Source organism: Gavia stellata, chromosome 1 (genome assembly GCF_030936135.1).
Source record: "Gavia stellata isolate bGavSte3 chromosome 1, bGavSte3.hap2, whole genome shotgun sequence".
NCBI lineage: Eukaryota > Metazoa > Chordata > Aves > Gaviiformes > Gaviidae > Gavia > Gavia stellata.
In genome coordinates, this window is record NC_082594.1 from 69415933 (window position 1) to 69430826 (window position 14894).

At 44.6% G+C, this 14894-nt stretch overlaps 1 protein-coding gene across 2 annotated transcripts in view; it reads left to right on the forward strand.

The window, feature by feature from the left end:
• Positions 1 to 5870: 5870 nt before the first annotated feature.
• The window catches only part of FHL2 (four and a half LIM domains 2), a 44944-nt gene continuing 35920 nt past the window's right edge, over positions 5871 to 14894 (forward strand). For both annotated transcript variants that reach the window (XM_059823245.1, XM_059823253.1), the window contains exon 1: positions 5871 to 5975. The gene's annotated coding sequence lies outside the window, so the exon portion shown is untranslated. The remainder of the gene's footprint in view (positions 5976 to 14894) is intronic.

Consider the following 14894-nt stretch of genomic DNA (forward strand, 5'->3'; position numbering starts at 1 on the left):
CACATCGTGCTAAATGGCCTGAAAGGTACATGGTAGCCCTGGGCTGCACTTCTATCAGCAACGCAACAAACCGCTAGCAAAGATTGAGTTACCAGTTATGCAGTTGATTATGTCTCCAGGGGAAGGATATACACTGTAACACTAACAGCTGCTCTTTATAAACATAACTTTTTAATATTGCTGGGCTTGTTTCAAAGTGCGCATGATGGCCTTCAGCAGGCTAACCTGAGCCACCAGACTTACGCTAATGCAATGCTAAAAAGGGGAGCCACTGCTCTATTCCACGGTGTGCAGAGACAATAGAAGGTTTAAACATTCTGTGGAAGAGTCTAGATTTATCACCACTGCCAGCTGCATTATCCGAGTTTCTATTTCGGCATTGTTTTGGGAAGTGCCTTGGAAGGTTTTGCAAGTGAAGACTGACATCCTACTTAATATGTCCTAAGAACAGCCTATCAATTGCAATGTAGTGCATGCAGACAGGTCGATTCTGGGGTGCCAGCGTGCCTCTGCTTGAGACCATGTGCCCCCCACCCAGCACGAACCCTGTGGCAGAAGAGGTAGGGAAAGGGCTATCAGAGCCAGTCTTGGGGCTTTTTGCTGGAAAATGTGCTCCTCCCAGAAGGATCCTTCTAATGGCTGTGGAGGTCTGGGAAATTCTTAGTCCTTTAAGGGTTGGGGGTTTTTAATGATCTCAGTGTATTTTTCAGGTCTTGTTCTCAGCAATGATCTCTCTCATAGTTTCCCCTATAAGTGGGAAACCTGAGCCCCAGGGAGCTTAATTTGTTTTTTTTTAAGTACTTGGCACTTGCAGCTCCTCTGTCCTTCAGTGGGACTTGCATGCACCTGCCAGGTTTGATAATGTGGATATGAGTGTCATGTCCAAGGTCACACAATGAATTAATGCCAGAGCTGGGATTATTATTACTTATTATGGGCGGGCTGGCGATTACACCTATACTTAAGGCAATCTACAGCTTCTATTGCAAAAGTCTGCTTTAGTGTCTATACACGCCAAAATAAAACTGCTTAGGCTGAAATTCCTTATCCATACAAGCACCCTTATACTTGGAGGCAGGCGAAGCAGACGGGGCTCTTGCTTGCTTAATTTTGTTGGTGGCAATTCCCGACTCTCACTGCTGGGTTCACAGCACTGTACTTCTCTCAGACAACAACTACGTCATGAGAAAAATACCTCGCTCCTAAAAGGAGTCCTGAAAGTTTCTTTTGCACGTGTACTCATACTCACTGGTGGAGTTAGGTACAGTGCAGTAAGGACATTAATTCAAACAGGCAGGTAAGTGTGCAAATGGGGCACTGAAATTTGGTGTTACTGGGATTGCTTCTCCCATCTGCTTTGAACTCAGTTGATCACTTGGATCCCTTTGTCACTGCAACCCACAAATAGTTATATCTCAATTTGTTGTTAAGTGAAGCCTGCTTAGCTTTACCAGGACTTACTTTGGTGGATTATGAGGGTAGATTTAGTTTTGGACTGAAGAAGTCTTAGCATGATCCAAAAATGGCAGCTACAGCGGAGTGAACGAGTATTTCAGCCAAGATGGGAAAGGGCAGAGGTGGGGTCCACGAAACAGCTGCTAAGAGCGGTGGCCTTTTGTGAGCTGTAACATTTGCTGGGCAGATAAATGGAGGAGTGAAGAAGAAATGATTCCTGCTTTTCCAACCTTGTTTGCAGTCTGAAAATATATCCAGAGCTCCCTCTGGCTAAAGAAGCACCATCCAGTCCTCTTTTCACTCAGGACATTTGTCAGTGCTGTGTCACTAGATTTCCAACGTGAACCCTGAGATCTGGGGCCATTAAGTAGGGGCAGAAAGGCAGCAGTGCAGACTGGGGACTGGATTCATCTCCCTCAGTGTGAGTGGGACAGGGAATAGAGAGGGGGAAAAAGGAGAAAGCTCCCTAGGTTTTCCATGAAAAGTTTGGTTTTATAGGTTTTGGAGAGTTGGGTGTCTGAATTTTCAAACTAAGGCTCACCTGCATCATTTACCCGATGCAGTATTTTTTGTGCTGGAGGGAGAGCTCCTGCCCACGCTCTGAGCCTCTGCCAGCCCCCAGGCCTGAGAGGTGCAAACTGCAGAGACGGACCGAACACCCTGAGCGCTTGGGTTCAGAAACAGCTGGAGAAATTCACGGAAAGAAAAAAAAAATCCAACAAGGTCATTAAATATAGTTTGCTTCTGTCTCAGAGAGTCCCCAAACCAACACCTGTGGGAATTCAGGAAATTGTTCTGAGGAATATATATTCCCAAGCATGAACTACTGGCCATCGCTGGAAGCAAGAAAATGGGCTAGGCTGACCTACATCTGGCCCGAGACAGGCGTTTTTGTGGCACACTACACACAGCAAGGGCATCTCAGCTGAGTGAGGCACATTTCACGTAACTTCAGTCACCAGAAGTTAGCCGGCTGGGGTGAGTCTTCTCCTCTCCCCCTGCAGCCAGCAGTGGGAGATAGGCACTTTCACCCACCAAAGAAAGCACGCAGATAACCCGCTTACACTAGATGCCAGCTTTTGATGGCAAAAAGTAGGTGAGGTGAACTGCTGATGACAGCGCCCATGGAAAACACAGAGGTCACAGGGCTCTGAGCCTTTCAGCCGGCTCTCAAGCCTGCACGTAGCTTTGCAGCGATGACATCTTCTTGGAGCCTCGGCTCAAAACACAGGGCAGGAGGGGAAGTCGGGCAGAGACGAGGCCCTTGGAAATCACAAACACTTTGCTGCTTCACATGAAGGCGTCTCCACCTCATCTGTCCCCAGAGCCCAGGCACAGTGGTGGCAGCGGGGACAGCCGCCCGCCGGGAGGGGGTCCTCCAGGTGCTCCTCCGTCCCCAGGGGCCTGGAGGTCACTGGTGTCCCTGCGGCCACTGCTACCAGAGCCCAAACGCTGCCTGGCACAAGCATTTGCACAGGCAGGGGAAGGCCTGAGGATGTGCAATGCTCCTGATGCCCTGTGTGCCTCCTGGCAGAAGGCTGTGTACCCACAGATTTGCATGAGGGTCAGCGTTTGTGTGCGCTCTTCCTCCAGGCACAGGGCAGCTGGGTTTGGGGTTTCATGTGCAACTGTCTTATTTGGAAGGTACCAGTGTAACCTGTGGCTGTGAAGGGCAAGAAGAAGTAGGCAGGCTGATGGCTTGCTAGCACAGCCGAATCCCCAGTTCATAGCGGCAAACGCTAATCCCATCTTTCTCACTGCGAGGCCCTGACTGTAAAGTGGTTGCAAAATATTGACTACCAGCAACATATCCACAGGATCCCTCTTCCCCTCTGGCTCTGCTGCTAAGTCTCTGGCAGTCAATATCATATGCTCAGAACCTACCTCTAAATCCCCCAAATTAGATTAAAGGCTCAACAACATCATAACACGGTTTTAATCCCCGTGCTACCTACCATGGACACAAATGTCAGGACAGCAAGGTCAGATTCCCATGAATATCTGTCAGTAGAGCTCTTCCTTTAGAACAGGCAGTACCGGTGCAAGCTGGTGAGCTTTTGTTTGTTAAAGCTATCCTGAAGATTTACATCCTCTTGGATGCCCACACTCTGGCATCTTCTGTGACTTGCAAAGAATGGGGGGGCGAATCCTGATGGTGAGGGAGCAGTGGTAAAACTTCTAACCTCAGTGTAACAAATGGGTAACGGGACCTTGGTATGGTTTCCACAGGGGGTTGTGCTTTAAAGCTTGCAGCATTTCCTTTGCAAACAGCTTTACAGGACATTTGCTTTTTTCAGAGAGAAAAGCAGTAATGTCTGCGTTAACAGAACTGTAATCCACCTTCTCAAGTAGTTAGATGAAGTGTGCTGGGAGGCCATGTTTACCCCAAGCTGGTCCCCCGTTGCTCTATGTTTACACCAGAGCCAAATGTGCTCTGTAATTGGGCTGACACCTGGGGATTAAACACGTCCTTAGTGCCCAGAACAGCCTGGACTGGGGCTGGGGACAGCCATCTTTTATCCAGGTTGTTTCTACAACGTCACCTGGACCTTCAAATCATGCAAACAAAAAAATTGGCTAACATGAAAAGGTTGAGACTTTCCAGAGCTGTCCAAACATATGTCCTAATTACCACATTTTTGCTGCTTATACAGCTTTTCATAACTGTTTATTTTTCTGGGAAATGAGAAAGGGCTGTTTACACAGTAGCTAAAGAAACATGTGGCAGAAGGCTGCTAGCTCTAGGATGAACAATATTTTCATCAGGAATTTGTGGGACATTTCTCTTATCCCCTTAACCTAAGTCTCTAGGCCATGCTCCTCGCCCACGGCACTTGGAAGCTGGGCATTTCTGCATGGACAAAAGGAGATGGGTGAAAGTAATTTGTTCCAGGAGACTTGTCTCAGGCTTTCAAATCATGTTGCTTGGCAGAGGCCGAGGATGTGCTGTCATGAGCTTTTTTATGTTAGGATGAAACCTCCAGATGCCGACTTCTCATTGGTTTGGAGTTCAAACCATAAAGCTTGACTGGGCTCCATGTCAAGCCATAAATCAGTTTGTCATGTCAGAAAGCCTGGCACACAGTTTGTGTTCGTATCCAGTCCCCACGGCTTGACCCATGCTTGCTATCCAAACGAACATCTCAGAGACAAGCTGGGAGGTGACACTATCTCCTAAAGACTATTACTCAACCAGCACTCTGAAGAGAAGAAAGAGAAGAGGGAGATGAAGGGAATGGGGGTTCTTCAGGACTGTGGAATTAATAAATAAATACAGCAAAGAAATTGAATCCCTCAGCAAATACTCCTGTTTCAGCCAGGAGGAGGAACAACAGGCAATCTCAGCTTAACAGCACAGTATTTCTTCAGAGAAGTATGCTGCTGTGTAATAGAGAGAGTCATTTGCCTGCACGTGGAGGCTACCCCATGCTATTTTTTCACCTCCCTGTCTTAAAGAGAGGTTTTCCTTTTCCTCCTCTTAAAAAAACATGTTAAAATAGTTCAACTTTGGGTCAAGGTCCATGTCTCTGCTGCAACTTTCTCTGCAGAAGTGCATCAAAATGCAGAGCTGACCCCAGCATTGGCAAGGAGATGGACGGATTGTAACCCCACCTCTGCTCTGAGTCTTGCTCAGACAGGTTTTCCTCCGGAGCCAGTGAGACGCTGCCCACGGGAGCTGCCAGAAGAGCTTTTTTCCACCTCTAATCTCTCACTCCTTACATGTACGAGTGTCCCCTTCACCCAGCATCACACCTGTGTTGCAGCAGGAAGGGCACCCTGAGCAGAGAGCTCACTCCTGAGCTACAGCCCCGCTGCCCACACGGATTTATTTCATGACCTCAGGCTAGTCTCTAAAGTTGCTGTCTTTTTTGCTGTGCAATGGTAGCACTGGCACTACCTCCCCACACGTCAGGCGGTGCAGGGGTAAAACAAGGCAGGACACGAGGCACAGACTCCCCTGCAACAAGGCTGCACACCTGGGATGGACGGACGGACAGACAGCCAAAGGATAGTTGGAGTTTGTTACTTCCACAGACCAGTCAGCATTTCCTAGGGTGTTTCTGTCAACCCCAGAGGCCTGACAGATAATCTGACTGAGAAATTCGAGTTGCTTATAGCTCAGCCAAAATATCACACCCTGAAATAACGCTGGCTCCTTGGGGACCCTCACAGGACCGCCCTACAGCAGGTGAGTGTATTTTAAGATCAGGCACTCCGAAATGGGGCAGAGCAAAGGGTCGGGGCTGCTCAGGAGCACGGCAGCCCTTTCCATGGGGGGCCTCGTGCCACTCTAGCTGTGATGCCTTAAAAGGCTGGTAGCACAGAGGTACTGTGGTCCTTATCTCCTGCGGATGGCTGGTACTTTGGAGATACTATATTTATAGCTCATCCGAAGCACGAATGCCTAACTGTCTAATTACTAAGCACATAGTTTGGGCAATCCAATAAAGCAGCGAGTCTGTCCCTGTCCTCTCTCGTTCGCAGACTCACAAGCAAAGGCAGCACCGAGCTGCAGCAAGGTAAGACAGTGACTTATTTTGGTTTTCACTGTCCTTTGGGCCCCTTTCTCCTTTTCACCTTCCCTTTGCAACAATTTCTCAGGGCTTGGTGTAGACATCATGAGGGGAGCACTGCTTGCTTATAGGGAGGGTGGATTTTAAGATGTTTGTTCCCTTCTTGCTGCCAGGGCACACACAGAGCGTCTCTCTTTGTATTTCCAGTCTGCTGTCGGGAACCAGGTGCTAACTAACAGCTGCTCTTTAGTTTCTGCGCTAATAATATGCTGTCATGTTTTCATGTTCTCAAGGAACACAACCGTGTCTAACTAGAGACACTTCCCTGGTTTGAATAGCAAACTGAATGACTTCAGGCAGCAAGCTTTTGATTAGGTTTTTTTTTTCCTCTGTCAGCGTTTTCTTCTTTATGATGAATATTTGGAAAATGAATAGATAGTGAAAAAAAAAGAGGACAGAAGGAACATTTTGCTTTTTTCCCCTCTTTCAGACCATTTCCTAATAGCCATGAAAGAAAGAAAGGCAAATTACAGGCGATGCTTGCTGATTTAATGTTTAAACAATCACTTGTTATGGATTACAGCAGCTGTGTGTGAAAAGGGAAAAGAAAGAGAAGCACTGAAACATAACTGGGTGTCAAAGCAGGAATTTGTCAGAACTAGCCTGTAAAATAGCATTAGCAATAACTGCCAAATGCCAATTATCAGGCTATTGTTACATTAAATTACTTTTAACCTCATCTTATGAGAGCATTAATTTTCAAATGAAGCAAATAAAAGAAAACCTCTTTAGAAAAATAAGATTGTTTGTGCATGTACGTACATTTGTTTGGATGCATTTACACATGCATTTTTAATATAAACCTTCTTATAACAAAAGGCTTTTTAATCCAAGGATCACAAAGTATGGCACAAAGGTAAGAAATATTAATTTACTTTTAGCCTGAGAACTAAAGCTATCACATTTCTCACCAGAGTTTGTTTACTATTCCATTATTTAGGAAAATAAATGAAAGAAGGCTTTTTTTCAGAATGCTGAGCGACCATTGCTCCACAGGTTTTACCAGGATTGCGGGTCCCTTGTACCCCTGGGGAGCAGGACTCCTTAGACCTGACCCAAAGCCAAGGCTTGTAGGAAAGGTCAGCCCACTTCAAAGTGTTTGGGGTTCGGATCAGTCCCTAAGTGAGGATTTCAAAGGCAAAAGGGTAGGTCCTTAGTTGGTCGAAAGCTGCTGGAGATCCACTGACTTCAGCTGAGAGGTGGGTGTTTACATCAGGTGCTGATCGAGCCGGTGGACGCGGAGAAGTTGGGTCTGGTCCCAGGGCTGTCTCTCAGGCTGTTACGGCAGTGCATGCAATATGCCTGGCAATGCTCCCGTGGGAGATGCAGCCCTGGGGTTGTGCCCGGGCCATTAAACACTCCTGACCTCTGAAACCAAGTGGCCACATCCAAAACATGTCCTAGGGACAGGATTTGCTCCCAAGCCATGCCCAGGTGGGAGAGACCTAGCTGGCATCTGGACAACCGACCATCGTGGTTGCCTGAGTCTCAGTGCCTGGGAGCGTCCTGTGGTCCTGTTCAATTTATGAGCAGAGATGCAGCCTCTGGGGGTGCGCCCATGTGTCCAACCTCACCCACAATGGGGACCCACTGCCATGGTGGACGTCCTCAGTTAACATGTCTTGTCTGGCTAAGCTCTCCAGGCTTATGCTGATGGGGGCTGTGACCATCAGTGTAGATAGTGCCGAGACAGCACCCTTAGGAACAAGCTTGCTCCACCTTTCATGTGAAGAACAGCACATAACTTAAGTAGAAGAAAAAAGGAATGTAAAATACCAAATCATCTGCACACACGCCTATCTTATCTCGAGGCTTACTGTCCCTGCACAGATGCCTTGGAAGGCTTAACGTCTTCAGACACCACAGCCAGGGCCTCTGCATGTCTCTTTGTTCTCCAGCAGTAATGGTCTCACTGCTAGGCTGTGATCTGCTCTGTTCAGATCTGCACAGAGCTCTGATCTTCTGTTCCCCAGCACTGGTGAGATGAGTTTTGTAAGTTGGCTGGAGCCCAAAGGTAGCATGTCTCACCAGAGAGCGCAGCCTTGACTCTTAGCGGGCCACCAGCAGGAGCTGGCAGCTGCCTCAGCTGCACCCGCTGCTCCACTTGGTCTGTTTTTTCCAAGACCTTGCTATTAAGCTAAACTGATGTGCCTCCACAGTAAATTGTGCAATAAAGAATTCATGTACAAAACTAATATTTTTTTATAGAGTAGTCTCACTTCTCCCATACTAGACATTTTCTCATGTCCTCAAATTCTTTGTCTATCATCCAAGCCTCAGGCTAAAACAATAAAAATAACAAAATCATTCTGGTTGGGCACTTAGTGTTAAAGTATCGCCACTGGTGTATTGACAGTATTCCCTCTTAAAAACAAGAAGCAGAAGAAGCATTCAAATCATGTGCAGCAAACCATTAGGGGCTTTTTTTAAAAATATGTTGGCCAAAGATCTTTAGCTTGAAAAAATGCTGGATCATACATACTAATGCAGTAATTTTTCACTGGATTTGAATTTAAAAGTTAAATAAAACAAAAAGTCCCCAGATCTGTTCACAAAGAGAACCCACTCTGAAGGCAGTCCCTTCCAACAATAATACTTTGTTCTTACCTAGCATTTGAAAATATGGTTAATGGATGAATAACTTTACTCTTTCCCTTCCAAACAGCAAGCCATCAGAACAAGGCAGACCTTTGATTGCAACTGGCAAGGGGCTGGGAGGGGGCAGACTCATTCAAACACTTCTTTAATACAGAAAAAGTAAAAGGCCATTTTACAAGGAAGAAAACCAGAGAAGGAAGGGAATGTGAAGACTGACTCGGGGGTGAAATCCTGGCCCCAGTGATATCAATGGGAGTTTTCTCAGAAACATCCACTGTTTTCAGCAAAGCTCAGATCTCCTCCTTTCCCTTCTAATTTTAATAGTGCCAAACTTGTGTAGATTTGCACCACCAAAGCACATCTTCACATTTTTCCTTACCAGTTTTCCTTTTTTGTAGCTGTGTATTGTCTAACCAGAGCACAGGCACTCTGACACAGTTGTTTTTCAGTGAGATGAATTATTACTGGCTGCAATATTTTATCTTTGGCTTGATATCACAGTGAGTACAGTTTCATGCTGATAAAGCTCAGGCTGTTTCAACAATGTTCATCATCTAACACTGATTAGCTTCAAGAAGCATAGGTCATATTACACAGAGTCCTAGTTTTTCTGAAAGCAGTTGGAGCAATTTCCTCAGCTCACTCTGACACAAACATGGAAGGAGCACTACCATACACATTTTAAAGGGATCCATCAACTTTATAAAACTCCAAATGTTTCTGCTGCAGGTTGATTTACTGGCTACTGTTAACACACGCCACCAAGAAGTAGTGAAACTGAAAGAGCTAGAAGAAAAAATATTTTCCCTCAATTCCACTTTATATTTTCAGCAATGTTTTGTGTGAAGCCAGTTGTACAGGTTCTCTTTTACAATATTTTTTTTCCTGCTGTCTCTGTGAAACTTCTGTATCGCAACAAATGAGAAAAACTCTCCTTTAAAAAAGGAAAATAAGTACACTATCAAACCACGTTGTCATGGGAGTAGAACGGGCACAGACATGGGGACAGAAATTGTTTCACACACTTCGTAAACAAAGCCAGTGGGCTTTCAGATCAGCATATTCCCTGTCAAGCTTAACAGATTTTCACCAAAGTCTCGCCAGAAATTTGCATGCTCTCTGTCGGAGGGAAGCAGGTAACATTGACTAGTGCTCCTTTTTGGTAGTCTGCAGCTAGAGGAGCAAAGCCCGGCATGCCTAGAGATTACCATACGAAAACAGGAGTACCTACAACCCACAGATACTACCACACAGAAGCCCATTATTCTGTCATTTATCCCATTTTTTAAATGCTGAGTATCCTAATTTCCTATGCATGACGTCCATTGACTGCAACACGCTCCACAGCCTCTGGCGCTGGGTGCAGAAGTCAGCAGAACATTCAAGGGGTTAGGACACAGATTATAGCACAAAGAGAGAGATGTGCCAACACTGTATAGCATAGCACTCCTGGTACAGAACAATAAAAGAGAGGAAGCTATCAGAATAAACTCTATTTGTTGCAGTTTTCAATTTCTGGGTGTAATCCCCAGCTCAGGAATTTGCATAAGCACAGGTTAAACATATTGTGTGTTACATACTCGTACAGCCCACATTTCATATCGTTGAGTATTTCTTCTCTCAACATCCTTTTAGGGGAGAAAAGTAGCACTTTTTCCTAATTAAGAAAGGAGAAGAAAGGGCCAGATCTGAGGGCAGACTCAAGTGCTGAAGTGTGGCGAGGATTGGCAGGCTGTGAGACCCAGCTCAGGGCTGCAGTGACCCAGGGCTCCAAGAAACAAGTCTTGGAGAGAGACTCTCCTCTCTCTTCCTTTCATCTGCCTTAAAAATCCTTTAGCCAACATGAGCGACGTTGTGTCCAGTTCTGCTCAGTTGAGCAGGGGGGAATATAGTGGCTGAATTCTGGTGTGTGAATTCTGCCTGGATATACGTGCCATGCTTTAGCTATCCAAGGTCAGGCATCTGTCTGAACTAGACAGCTGGATTCCCTCTAAATTCAACGTGGAAAGAAAAGCACATCTATAGGGCAATGCATTTCATCCTCAATAGGTGTCTAACATCCACCTCTTGCAAGAACCTCTCTTTGTCCATCCACTGTAGTGGGATCATGGATGGCTTGTTTGTGTCAGCTAACATGTGGTCAGTTAAAATGAGGTGAGATGGATGCCACTATAGGTTATTTGCAACGATTACACAAAGCATTTTGTTGATCAAGGAACAGACTTTGTTATCACAGGTCCCTGGCTACTACCTGCAAAATCTCCCCTCCTTTCTACTTTTATGAAGCAGGGTGCTCTAGTAATGTAGACTCTGGGTTGTGCTTACTTCTCATCTTTCTCCTCGGTCATTTTTACTTCTTGTATTGGTTTTCCTGTATATTGATGTGTTCTGGGGCATTCTCTGGAGATTCATGAGGTGAACCAAGGCTATCCTGCTGCTGTAGGAACTCTTGAAACTCTGCTTCCAGGTGCAAAGTGGGACCCAGAGCACAGAAGGAGCATGTCAGATGAATGGGAAGTGCTTCTGGTGGAAACAAGAACCCGTGCAAGGACTGGAAATATTTTGTTAGGAATTATTCCTCAGTTGGTGGGGTTGTAACAGAGAGAAATAATCTGCAGAAATTATTTTGCCTCTCAAAACAAAAGGGTATGAAAGAGTTTATTCAGGAGTGAAGGGTTATGAAAGAGCGTAGAAACTTAGGAGGAGGGACTGAACAGTTATGGTTTTCTAGACCATCCATTCTTATCTGCAGGGAGAAAATGACACAAACCTATTTGAAAATTTGTAATGGCAATAGTCTTTTCAAACAACATTACCTGAAAAAGTTTCACGTGAAGGGCATGGCCACATCCAGCTCATTGTGCCTGGGACAGGTTAGGGTTTGGTTATGCAGGTGGTTGTGCCAATTGCTGGGAGACTATTTGTGACCAGACTGCCTGCCTCTCAGGTCTTCCTCTGCTCTCTCCTGTGAGTGAAGTTTCTGCTGCCTGCCAGTGCTGTGTCTGCTGCCAGACAAGCCAGCCCCTTCCCCACATTTTTTTCTAGACATCCAAGTATTAGGAACTCTTCCCTGCAAATGAGGGTCTGGATTCCTGGAAATCCTACTGGATATAAGGAAGAGCCAGCATCACTGTGGACCAGGTGCTCTTTGGGGAGCAGCCAGCCATGCGGGCAGCGCTCAGTTGTGTAAGGCATTTGTATTGTTGCAAACCAGCAAGGACTTGCTAGACTTTATGGTTAGCCATTAGAGATAAGTGAAAGGACTAGCACTGCTTCATAATGTGATTTCTGACTCCTCTCTAATGATTCAAAAAAAATTACTTATCTACTGGCATGAGACACATTCTCTTCAAGACAAGCCATTGTTACAAGCCTTTATTTCGTTTTACTCACAACATTTGAATTTTATTCACATTAAGACAGCAACTCCACTAGACAGCCATGTGAATATAAACTTGGCAGGGACAAACACAATCCATACGTCTATCATCAGGCTGAGAATGGATGGTATATTTTTTCAGCTCTATGAGAAGTGTTAGACATGAAATTCACATCAGGAACTGAAAGATTGCTTTAATCCTATTATTTAAAGGGCCTGAGCACTTATAGAGTTCAAAGTAAGCACAGACCTAAGAGGATCAACAGCAAGGACTCTACTTCAAAGCGCACAATCTAAGCTCATATTTTCAATCATAATATATGTCTGAGCCTACGTCTCAGATCCTCTCAGTTTAGATGTAGTATATACAAACAGTGGTTGAGCAGCAAAATAACTGTTGCCATACAGAAGGATCTTTCTGCAAAACAGGATGTCCCCAATCACATTCAGATTGGAGAGGGTGACTATTTCTACTTACATCAAAATATTAGGAGTCTGAAGTAACCTGGGAAGTGTTTTACAATTGTATGCTTCTTTTGAATTCAAGGCAAGTTGAATGGTTTGGGGAACGATAGGGCCAATACATAACCAGGGAACAAAAGGAGTCCTCAGGGAAGAGATAGCTGTAACAGAAAAAACTAAATTAATTTTTTTTGCTCCTGTGTTCACTGTGAGTAACTTGGAGAGCTTCCCGCAGCAGAACACTTCCTTATGGAGATTGTCAGAGGATCTATTTCAAGCTGAAGTGTCTGTAGAGGAGGTATGGAACAAATAAACAAAATGAATAGTTAGAAAATGTTAGAACCAGATGGTGTTCACCCAAGAAATCTAAAGGGACTCGAGGATGAATTAGCTGAAATAATAATAGTGCATGGCCTCTTATTTAAAACAGGCTTAGAACTGAGCACCTGAAAGTAGCTAATATGGTGCCAGCCTTTTTAAGTCATTCCAAGAAAAACTGGGAGAATTAGAGTCTGGCAAGTTTGATAAATTTAGTAGAAATTACTATGCAGGGTAGAGAAGATGGATAAATATGATACACTGGGAAAAATTCAATACAGCTTTGTAAAGGGAAATCATGCTCTACAAATCCATCAGGTTCCTGTAAGATGATAAGAAGCATGCAGGTATGGGAGATCTCTGGTTGGCAGAATCTGCTTATTTGTCCTTTTCCCTGTATTCAACAAGGGTCCTTAACAAACACCCTTAAAAGCATGTAAGCAGCCACAGGATAAGAGGGAAGATCTTTGCATGGATTGCATAAAATCGGTTGAAAGATAAACAGGCAGTTCTTGCAGTAAAGGGAGATTAATAGGAGATTAATAGTGAAAATTCTACTAAGACTGAGAAACAGAAGGATCTTAAGCAACAGGATGAGTGGGCACTGAAAGAACATCTTAAACTGAATGTAGATAAGCATAAATAAGTGCACATGGGGAAAAATGTAACTTTAGCTATAAAGTAATGGTTCTGAGCTGACCACCTGGGTGTGAAATTTGGGGATTATATAGGTTTACAAAGAAAACCTGATCAGTGCTCAAAAACAGCCAAAAAGCATATTGAATGTTAAAGTTCTTGTCACTTAATCTGAAAAATTAAATTGTTATATTGGAAAAAGTTTGGGGAAGGATGATAAAACATGAGGAGTAACTTTCATACAGAGTGACTAGGTAGGCTGGGACTCTCCAGCCCAGGAGAGAGGTGGCTGAGGGGAGATATGATAAAGATTGACAAAGACATGAGCAGCCTTTAAAGTGTGACTAAAGATCAGTTTCTCATTATGTCTCCAAGTGTAAGACCTAGGAGGCATCAGATGAAGGTAACGGGTAATATGTTCAAAATGAACAGAAGGAGATGGTTCTTCAACAACATAGAGTAGAGCTACCTGTTACAGGAAACTGTGAATTTCCTCTCAGGGGATCAGGAGGGAACTGTGCAAGTTCATGGAAGTGATATTCAGTATGGATACTGCCTTCAGGTTGAGAAATCCCAGCTTAAGCCAAAAGTTGTTGGAGGCTGGGAGAGTATTATGAGGAGGTATCATTACAGGCTATTTTCATTTTCTTCCCAAGTCACTTCTTAGAGCCCCAGAACAGGATAACAAGTTGGAGGAACCCTTCTGCTCAGCGATTCTCATATTGCTATGGCATGATCTGAATACCTACAAATTACAGGTTCTGCCTGACACTAGTCATCATTTACACTCACTCATGTTAGACTGAAAACTCTAGTGTGAATGTCTTTTTCTTTCTTTCTGCCATCTGTGTTGGACTGACAAAACTTATGCTCATTTGACTTTGGAGGTTGTGGAGTCCTAACATTAATCCTTAAGGGTAAATTAGACAAAGATCTGCCAGGAATGAGTTAGATGTTGTCACTCCAGCCTTGGAAACGAGTCAGGTAGGTTCTTAAGATGTCTGCCAACTGCTCAATTTTACAAACCTCTCTTTGCTCAGAAGTTCCCTGAGGCTCTGGCTGACTGATAAGGGGAAATGGCAGTTACAAACGTCGCTGTTGACTGTTTCTAGAGGGTCATAAAAAATGTCAGAGATGCAGCCATAAAAAGTGTTAAGGGGAGCGGGAGGAAATTATTCACACAGAAGTAAAGTTTTAGAGAAGCAGCCGTAAGCAGTAGAGCAGTGGGAGGGGGAGGATGATGGAAAGGGGACTTTGCCTAAAAACACTGGAGCATGCTGGGAATACTAGGCACGTGAGCTATTTTGTACAGAATTGCATGTCTCTTGTGCTATCAAAAACACAGGGCGATTAGTTTTTTGGAACAATCACAGTGTGCTTGTTTCATGTGTCTGAAACAGGGAATCATAAATCATGATTATACTAAAATGAATAAGTCCTAAATTAAGGGGTAGTATTTGCCAATTCAGAAG